Source organism: Bos indicus, chromosome 14, assembly GCF_029378745.1.
Source record: "Bos indicus isolate NIAB-ARS_2022 breed Sahiwal x Tharparkar chromosome 14, NIAB-ARS_B.indTharparkar_mat_pri_1.0, whole genome shotgun sequence".
Taxonomy (NCBI): Eukaryota; Metazoa; Chordata; class Mammalia; order Artiodactyla; family Bovidae; genus Bos; species Bos indicus.
This window is the reverse complement of record NC_091773.1, coordinates 63,613,781-63,623,860: the sequence shown is the minus strand read 5'-3', so window position 1 is coordinate 63,623,860 and position 10,080 is coordinate 63,613,781. Positions and strand designations below refer to the sequence as shown.

The following is a 10,080-nucleotide window of genomic DNA, read 5'->3' as shown; positions in this document are numbered from 1 at the left end:
GTCTCCTCAGGTCACCCAAACGGGGAGACCAGGTCTCACAGGTCAGGCAGACGGCCATTGCTATTAGGTCACAGAGATAGGGAGAGGGAAGAGGTTCACTGCTCCTTAAGGCCTGGGCCATGGCTAGTGGAGGGCCTTGGTGAGGGCTCTGGAGCCTTGCAGGACATAGTCCCCAGTCTGTTCCCTGGGCCCTCCAGCTCACCTGCTGGCCCAAGGCTGAGTGAGCTGGAGGGTCTCCAGGAGAAGGCCTGAATCGGCCTCTTACTTCAAGCTCCACCTGACGCCCATCACACCAGTGACCTTTTCTTCAATCACTTCTCCAGTGGTTCCTCATTGACAGTTACTTGTGAGCAGGGTCCATTGCGGTGCTGACCAATAGCTTAGCAGGACGAGTAATGGTTGTTCATTGACAGTTAGTTGCTTGTGGGTGGGGCCATCTGAGGCACCAATCAATGGCTAAGACCTGTTGCCTAGTAACAGGGTGTGGAGTATCGAGACACAGCAATGGCTGCCTGCGAAGGGCTCTGTTCATCTTGCTTTATTGCAGTAACAGTAAGAACAGTAGGTAATGTTTATTGAGCCTTTGCTGTCTGTCCTGTGCCATGCTAAGCACTTTATGTCTAAGTGTCTCCGTTTAAGACTCATGACTCCCCTATGATGTAGCTACTATTTTTATTCTCATTAAACAGAGGAAGAAATTGAGATTCAGTACAGTAATTTGCTCAAGCTGACACGGCTGAAAGAGGGTCTCACTCAGAACCCACCTATCAAAGAACTCATGGCCCTACATAGTCAGTGGTCACTCTCCCTAACATTGGGGACTTCTGAGTGTCTGCCTATTTCCAAGGTTGGTGAACTTGTTTCGTCTCCAGCATGTCACATCTGGACAATGACTGACATCAAGGAAGGAGAAGACAGAAAACCCAGATAGCAGGCCCTGCCCTGAGCCCCACTCCAGGTTGCAATGCTTGCTCCTAATGATGACAGTGGATTGAAATGAAAACATCAAGTCATGACCCTTGCTTCAAAAAGTCAGTGGTGAATACATGTTTTTGAATTATTTTCTCCCAAATGGTTAACATTGAAAGTGTTGGCTGTCAAAGGGAAAAGCTTCTGTTATCTGGGGTATACAAAGCTGCATCCTCAATACCACTGGGTCAATGAGATATCTTTGTATTAATATTCTAACATAACTGATGCATTTTGAGATGATAAGACTCCAGTTTTGCAGGATCCCATAGGTGGATCAGATGGTAAAGAATCCACCTGCAATGAAGGAGACCTGGGTTTGATCCTTGGGTTGGAAGATCCCCTGGAGGAGGGCATGGCAACCCACTCCAGTATTCTTGCCTGGAGAATCCCCATGGATAGAAGAGCCTGGTGGGCGATAGTCCATGGGGTTGCAAACAGTCGACACGACTGAGCTACTAAGCACAGCCCAACAGATAGGTGGATCAAGAGAAGAGGAAAACTGTTTCATTGTGCTATCATTCACTCCTTCCTGCCCTGCTTAGAACTCATCATAGGTTGTCCTGGGCTTGGCTGTCTGGTTCATATAAACAGACACACGAAAAATGGTCCGCACTGCATCCACACACTGATAATAGTAACGTTTACATGTGTCTACTTTGGGCCAAGACACTGTGCTAGGCACTTGCATACATTATTTTCTTTAATTCTCTTATTTTCCCCATGGGATAAGTATTATTATACTCATTTTACAGATAAGAAAACCAAAGTACAGTGAGCTCAAATAACTTGCTTAAGATTACAGAGAGAGTAAGTAGTTGAGGCCCAGATTTGTATATCAATCTTTTTCCAAAATCCCTGTCTTTTTCAGACAATCTCATTGCCTTGAGTCATGATGGGCAGAGAAAATACCCTGGACAGCTTGGGATCTTCATACGTGGAGAGAGAACTGAGAACAACTTCTGTAAATATAATATTATAAAGTTATTAAGGTTGTAATAAAACAGATTGATTTAAAAAAGAAAAAGATCCACGTACATGTATATGATCAGTTTATTCAGAATGAGAGGGATTTTTTAAAATCATCATCTTGGGAGACTGTAATTCCTTCCAAATACTATCTAAAATGCTTTCCATTCCATTTACAAACTGTGTTCACAACTTGTTCACACTCTCCTTCCTTTCTGGTTTCGGTTGGCTACAGCCCCACCACATAATGATGTCTCCCAGCTTGATCACATACCTTGCTCACGAGGCTTACTTTCAAATGACTCCAGTTGTTTCCAAAGAATCAAATGCACCCATTTGAGGCTATGGAGAACTTTTCATAAAAATCTACAGCAAGGCTCTAGGGACAGTTTTAAAATACAGTGAGCTATGGCAACATGGTTTGAAGAACATTTGCCATTTGGATGTATAAGCTCTGATTTGTTTGTTAAAATAATAATTAAAGTTGTCCTTGAACTTCCCAAGTGGTCCAGTGGTTAAGACTCCATGCTTCTAATTCAGGGGGCACAGGTTTGATCCCTGGTCTCGGAAGTTCCATGTGCTGTGGGGTGTGGTAAAAAAAAAAAAAAAAAAGACATACCATTTGCTGTCACCCAGCATGTTACACTAACCCTTTCCTGGCTTCTTTCATAATGCTTTGTTGGCTGCCACTGGGTTTCTCAGCTGAGGTAGAGTTTGGAAGCCCACCAATGAGACATTATTTGGTACATTAATAATTAGATGGGATAGGATTTGATGTGGAGAAGGAAATGGCAACCCATTCCAGTATTCTTGCCTGGAGAATTCCATGGACAGAGAGGAGCCTGGCAGGCTACAGTCCATGTGGTTGCAAAAAGTCAGACATGACTGAGTGCCTAAGCACAGGATTTGATGAGAGTCTAGTGCCATGATTTTGTTGTGAGGGCAAAGCTTCCTTTAGCATTCATAGGATCACTCTTTACTGAGGGGCATTTTGTGGGCTTCTGATTTGGATCTATCAAATCTGGTATGGGGGATGGGTGAGAGAAACGTAGGCTTAAAGGAGTAAGACTATAATGGGTTTGAGGTTTTCCTTAATAAGGTCAGTATGAAAAGAACAGTAGAAAAGAAAGAGGTAAGAGTATCCAGAGAACAGGTGATGTGATCAATATTTGTGGTATCCTCTTTTGTTCTTCCTAAGGTTCCCTCATCTCAGGCTTAAATTATCTCTGAGTGGTATAGATCTGGGGATCCCCAGGTGGTGCAGTGGTAAAAGAATCTGCTTGCCAATGTAAGTGATGCAGGAGAGGTAGGTTTGATCCCTGGGTCGGGAAGATCTCCTGAAATAGGAAATGGCAACCCACTCTAGTATTCTTGCCTAGAAAATTTCATGGACAGAGGAGCCTGCCGAGCCATAGTCCATAGGGTCGCAAAGAGTCAGACACGACTGGGGACGCACGCGTGGTATAGGCCTAGGATATTCAGAATATAATTTTTCTTGGTGCTGCCCCTAATTTCAACAGATCAAGCCTTGATTCTACCACTTACCATCCATGTGAGTTTGCTGTCCCCTCACACCTGTAACGGAGCCAAGAAACACCCAGTGTCATGTTGGTAAACCAGGTAAAGGCTGGTCTGATCTTAATGCCACTGAAACAAGAGGTTATTCAGCTGGTTATTGAGTAAAGTGTCAGCATCATTATCAAAAAACATGTTTTGAGACACTGGTAAGCAGGTAACATTTTACCAACAATGAAGCATTAAAAGATCATACTTAATGTACTATATTGTGAGTATCTAAACCAGGGGTCCTCAAACTAGCACCAATAACTACCTGGAGAACTTCCTCAAAATTCGATACTACTACTACTACTAAGTCGCTTCAGTCGTGTCCGACTCTGTGCGACCCCATAGACGGCAGCCCAACAGGCTCCCCCGTCCCTGGGATTCTCCAGGCAAGAACACTGGAGTGGGTTGCCATTTCCTTCTCCACTGCAGGAAAGTGAAAAGTGAAAGTGAAGTCGCTCAGTCGTGTCCGACTCTTAGCGACCCCACGGACTGCAGCCTACCAGGCTCCCCCGTCCATGGGATTTTCCAGGCAAGAGTACTGGAGTGGGGTGCCATTGCCTTCTCCGAAAAATGCACTAACTCAGCCCTATCCTTTCTAAGGTCCTAGAAGGGCCTCAACATCTGTATTTTTGAGGATTCTGCAGCTGATTATAGTTCATACCTAAGGCTTAGAACCATGGTCTTTGTGGAATTCTTGGAAGCCTGTGGAGAAAGATGAACAACTCTAAAAAAATAAATGAGAATTTAAAAAATAAAATTAATATATCTTTACTTCCATTACACATTCACTTTCAACACAGCAGAGTGAAGTCACTTAGGAGAGAACTCACATTTGTTGAGAAGATGAAATGCATTAAGCACATTACATACTGTATCAGTCAAAAGGTAATCAGGAAAACAAATTATACAAGGTAGTTCAACTAGAGGGTATTTAACATAGTGAATGAATTTCACAGGTGTCGGAACATCCAAAAGGGAGCAGTGAGGTGAGTAAACACAGGAAGCAACTTGAAGGCCAGGCGTACAAAAGGATAGAGGTATAACCAGAACCTAGGAATGCAGAAGATAGGCCACCACTTTAGGAGTTGGGCTGCTGCAGGGCCATCATGCCCCTGGTAGCAGGATGGCCCAGGTGGCATTGTGTGGCTAGGATATCTGAGAAAGTGGCTTGACAACGGTGCTGGAGTGCCAAAAGCTGTCACAGTCACAGGAGTCTAAAAGAAGGTGTAATGGGACTTCCCTTGTGGTTCGGTGGCTAAGACTCCTTGCTTCCAGTGCAGGGGGCCTGAGTTTGATCCCTGGTAAGTGAACTAGATCCCACGTGCCACAACTAAGATCGAAGCTCCCAAGTGTGCAACTAAGACCCGGGGCAGCCAAATAAATAAATAATAATTTTTAAAAAATGGTGTGAGGAAGAAGAGCGTTTCTTCTTCTTTCCTCCTGCTTTCCATGACCCCTTGTGCCTTCCATTGCAGACCCCAACTGGAAATCAGCCAGCAAGGGAATCTGGGAAATATAATTTGAGACTCAAAACTGACAGTATTACAAATAAAAGTACAGAAGGGTGTACATGGAAATGAGAGAGAATGGAAGACGGCAAACATACTAGTCAATTCATTGAATGCTTGGCAAAACTGTGAATAAATGGAAGAACCAAAGTTCAAACCAGAGTCTAACACCAGAATCCTTGATTGTGCAGTAAGTTGTAAACGGTTGAACTCAATTTACCTTTACACTCTGCCCTTGACTTTTTCTTGTAGCATTTATTCAGCACCACCTATGTGTCAGATCCTGTGCTAGACACTTAGGCTATGCTTATCCTACTTAGTTTGTGAAACAGTGCAGGTACTGCTGATGCAAAGTTGCCCAGTCTACAACTGAATTAGAAATGAAATAAGAATAAAACCTGTTTCTTGAATTACGAAGATACTTATGTACTTGTGTGTTTGTTTATTTATAATGATTTTAATTACGTAGAAAACTTAGGTTAAAAAAGTACCGTAATTAAAGGGAAATAAGAATATTGTCCTAAATTATTTAGTTTGTCACTTTAATCAAATTCACTTTATTTCAGAGCATAATTATTAAATAGGTGTGTGTGCATAGACTAAGCAAGATTCCATAGAGAATATAAGAAAACTATATGATGGGGTGGAGAAGGCAATGACACCCCACTCCAGTACTCTTGCCTGGAAAATCCCATGGACGGATGAGCCTGGAATGCTGCAGTCTACGGGGTCGCTGGGAGTCGGACACGACTAAGTGACTTCGCTTTCACTTTTCACTTTCCTGCATTGGAGAAAAAAATGGCAACCCACTCCAGTGTTCTTGCCTGGAGAATCCCAGGGACAGGGGAGCCTGTTGGGCTGCCGTCTATGGGGTCGCACAGATCAGACACAACTGAAGTGACTTAGCAGCATATGATGGGGACTCTCTTCTCAAGAAACCTGTTGTCTAGTTCTGAAGCTAAGAGTTAGCTACAGGGAACACAGTATGAAAATATAAAGATCAAGAAGTGCGATGGGAAGTCAGAGTGGGCTGGGCTGGTCAGGGAATATTTGGGGGAGGAGATGAGACTTGAGGGGATGGTAAAGTCAATACGTGTGTGGAGAAGGGGACGAAATATTCCTAGTTAGGGAAGAGCATAAGCAAAAGCTGGGAGGTGGGGCATGACTCCCTGTTTTGAATGACAGTAAAGAGACTGGGGGTACTGGTAAGAGAAGGAATGTTAAGTTGGCTTGGACACCCCCAGCCACGTGACCTCTGGGGGGTGTGCACACAAAACGCGCACCCTGGTGGGGCGATTGATCACCAAGCGACGCTCAGAGTTGCTTGGGGCTGAGTCCTAGTTGTACTTCCCCATGTCCATTCTCCCCCTTTCTTATTGTAAGAGAAGTTTAAGCTGGGCACTTGGCCAGCCTCCCTAGTGGCTCCCTGTGACAGTGTAACTAGATTCTGGCTAATGGGGCATCAGCTGAAGTGAAGAGTGAAATTTCCAGGTCATGTTCCAGAAAGGAAGTAAGTTTATATTCCACTGCTCCTCTCTCTCAGAAACTTCCCTGGCATTTGTAAAGAATCTGCCTGCAATGCAGGAGACCCAGGTTTGATCCCTGGGTTGGAAAGATCCCCTGTAGAAGGGAATACAACCCACTCCAGTATTCTTGCCTGTAGAATTTCATGGACAGGGGATCCTGGCAGACTACAGTCTGTGGGGTCACAAAGGGTCGGACACGATTGAGTAAATATCCTATCCTCTCTCTTGTCCTGCAGGCTGAAGTGTGGACGTGAGGGTTGAGCCCTTTTGGACTGAGTGGAGAAGGGGAGCATCCTAGGAGTAGCAGATAAATAATCTGGAAGAAGTCTAGATTCCCAAGATTGATAAACTGCCATGCCAGCCCTGGAGAGCCTACTGTAAGTGATAAATGAGAGGAAGGATTCCATCTGAGAAGCACAGGGGAGCCATTGCTCTCAGGTACCCAGAGCACTGAATGGAGATCCTGGCATTTGTTCTACCTGAAGCAGAAATGTAAGCGTGCCTTATCCAAACATTTGCGTAATTGTTACCAGGAGTATCTTTTGGGAAGACCTTTTAGAGAATGGGTACAGCAGTGGGAAGAGCAAATTTTCTCTCCATATGTCAAGCAGGGACATTCAAGATTTTGGCCAAGCATGCTCTGAAGGAATGTGGAGTTCGATGCAAATCCAGAAAGCTGCTGTGAGATCTTACAGTTGGTGTGGAGGAGGTAGTAAAAAACACTAATATTTCTGGAATGGAAGCTTTAGTTGAGTGCAAGAAAGATAACATAACTTAGAACAAATGGCCTTTGAAATCAAAGCCCTCTTTTGCAGATGATCTGACCCGACTTTTTGGTTGGCTCTTTTCAAAATAATCCCCACGAAAGGATGAGTCATTACACTGGCTCCAAATTTGCACCATCCTTCTCTTCCCTGGAAGAGCAATAAGCAGAGATCCTAAAACCAGACTTGGGGAGGAGGGGGAGCACTGATGGTTTTCAGACTCTGAATTCTTTCATGTTAAAGGGTTGCCTGCCTGCCTGCTAAGTTGCTTCAGTTGTGTCCAGCTTTTTTTGACCCCATGTAGCCCGCCAGGATCCTCTGTCTGTAGGATTCTCCAGGCAAGAATACTAGAGTGGGTTGCCATACTCTCCTCCAGGGGATCCTCCTGATTCAATCCTCCAGAGATTGAATTCATGTCTCTTATGTCCCCTGTGTTGGCAGGCAGGTTCTTTATCACTGGCGCCACCTGGGAAGCCCGTTAAAGGGTTACATGTTAACTTCTAAAACAATTGAGGTGAACTTCACATAACATAAAATTAACATTCTAAAGCAAACCACTTACTGTCATTCAGCACATTATGTTGTATGCACCTATCTAGCTCCAAAGCGTTTTCATTGTCCCTGTACCCACTAAGCAATTACTCATTCTCTCCCCCAGTCCCTGGCAACGATCAACCTTCTTTTTGTCTCTAGGATTTACCTCTTTTGGATATTTCACATACATGGAATCATGCAACATGTGACCTTTGGTGTCTGGCTTTTTTTCACTTAGAATAATGTTTTCAAGGTTCATCTGTGATGCAACATGTATCAATGTTTTGTTCATGTTTATGGCCGAATAATATTCCATCACATGGACATACAACATTTTCTTTATCCTTGCATTTGTTGATGGACATGTGAAGTGTTTCTATCTTTGGGCTATTGTGAATAGTGCTGCTCTAAACAAGTACATAGAAATGTTTGAGCCCTGAGTGCCATTTTTAATGAAAGTAAATCTTAAGATTCAGAGAGAATTAGGAGGATCTGAAAGATACTTAAAGAGAATTAGGAGTTAAAAGAGAATTAGGAGTATCTGAAATTTCACTGGAACTCTCTCTACCGCTCAACATGTCAGAGGTGCACACCTCTATGAAGGAGCCGCCACATTGTACAAGCTCAGTTCTAAAGGCCCCCAGAGTTGTATAAGAGTGGTACCGAGTGTGAAAGAGAATGCTGAAGCATGGACAACCCCCAACTCCTTCCTTGCTTTGGCCACTTCCTGTCTTTGAAAATCCAGGCAGGCACAGTGTTAACTGAGGCTGAAGCCCATTTCCTCTCTGTGTGATGCACAACCTACCAGGTTGTTCTCGTCATTGCTGTTCTGTTCGATTGGCTCAAGGCCATTTGCCCTCACACACTCTAGAGATGCCTTCATGGCTTTATTGGGCAAACAGAACTTCCCAGGTTAGAACTGAAGGAACCCCAGGCCTTCTGATGAGAGACAGAGGACAACTGGGAAAGAGGGCCAGTTCTGCAAAAATAATGATTAGCTGCTACTTATTGCGAAGAGTTGACTCATTGGAAAAGACTCTGATGCTGGGAGGGATTGGGAGCAGGAGGAGAAGGGGACGACAGAGGATGAGATGGCTGGATGGCATCACTGACTTGATGGACATGAGTTTGAGTGAACTCCGAGAGTTGGTGATGGACAGGGAGGCCTGTCGTGCTGCAGTTCATGGGGTTGCAAAGAGTCGGACATGACTGAGTGACTGAACTGAACTGACTGACTGAGCATTACCTAGGAATGAGACAGTGTTCTTACTTAATCCATTCAATAGCCCTGTGAGGCAGGCACTATTATCACCATCTTATAGATGAGGAAATTGAGGCTAGCAAATCACAAATACTTTATTAAATTTACTCAGCTAGTAAACAGTGAGGTTGGGGATCAAACTCAGGCAGCGTGACCCTGCACCGGAACTCTTAATCTCAACTCTCACAAGGGACTTTCTGCTAGGTGGGCCAGGGAAGAAAGGATTTTGGCTGGAAATAGGTTCTGGGGACCATATGAGTGATGCTGACAGGGAGCTGGGACAGGGAGGATGTGGCTGGATCAAAGCAGCATCAAACTGCTGGGCTCAAAAGGGATTCAGGAAGGAGTGCTTCCGGATCAGAACTGGTTCTTACACTGAGCCCTGGACACAGCACAGCTCATCAGGGGATGATTTGTTCATTAATAAAGGAAGACTAGACCAAAAGATGTCTGTGACAATTGGCTTTGGATCTACAACTCCCCAAGATGTCTGGAGCATCCTTGTAGAATCAGCTCCTGCCATGATGTCTGGGGCTTGTGGCTGGCATTGGATAAAGATCTGCAGAGGGGGATGAATGGACACATACATGTATATCATTACAGTGTCTCTGTAGCTAGGACATTGCGTTTGCCTCCCCTCAAGCTGTGTCACACTGTTTATTTTGTCATTTGGATCCATAGTGCCTGAGAAAACTTCCAAGGTCACTAATAAGGGGTGCTAGTCTCCCGGGGCTGCTGTAACAAGTGATTGCAAACCTCATGGCCTGAAACAACAGAAATCAACTGCCTCCCAGTTCTAGAGGCCTGGAATTTGGAATAGGTGTCTGAAGGCTCTGGGACGAATCTTTTCCTGCCTCTTCCAGCTTTTGGGAGTGCCAGGCATTCCTTGGCTTATGATGGCCTCCATCGTCACATGACCTTATCCAGTGTCCCTCTGCCTTCCTCTTACAAGGAACCTTGTTACTGGATTTAGACCTACCTCA

At 44.6% G+C, this 10,080-nt stretch overlaps 1 long non-coding RNA gene across 2 annotated transcripts; it reads left to right on the top strand.

The window, feature by feature from the left end:
* The first annotated feature begins 452 nt into the window (after positions 1–452).
* Positions 453–1,968, top strand: LOC139186822 (uncharacterized). Of its 2 annotated transcripts, none has more exons than XR_011570426.1 (3): positions 453–565; positions 873–1,031; positions 1,841–1,968. It is a non-coding gene; the product is annotated as an uncharacterized lncRNA (long non-coding RNA). The 2 variants fall into 2 exon arrangements; XR_011570425.1 differs by having other exon boundaries at positions 467–561.
* Positions 1,969–10,080: the final 8,112 nt, after the last annotated feature.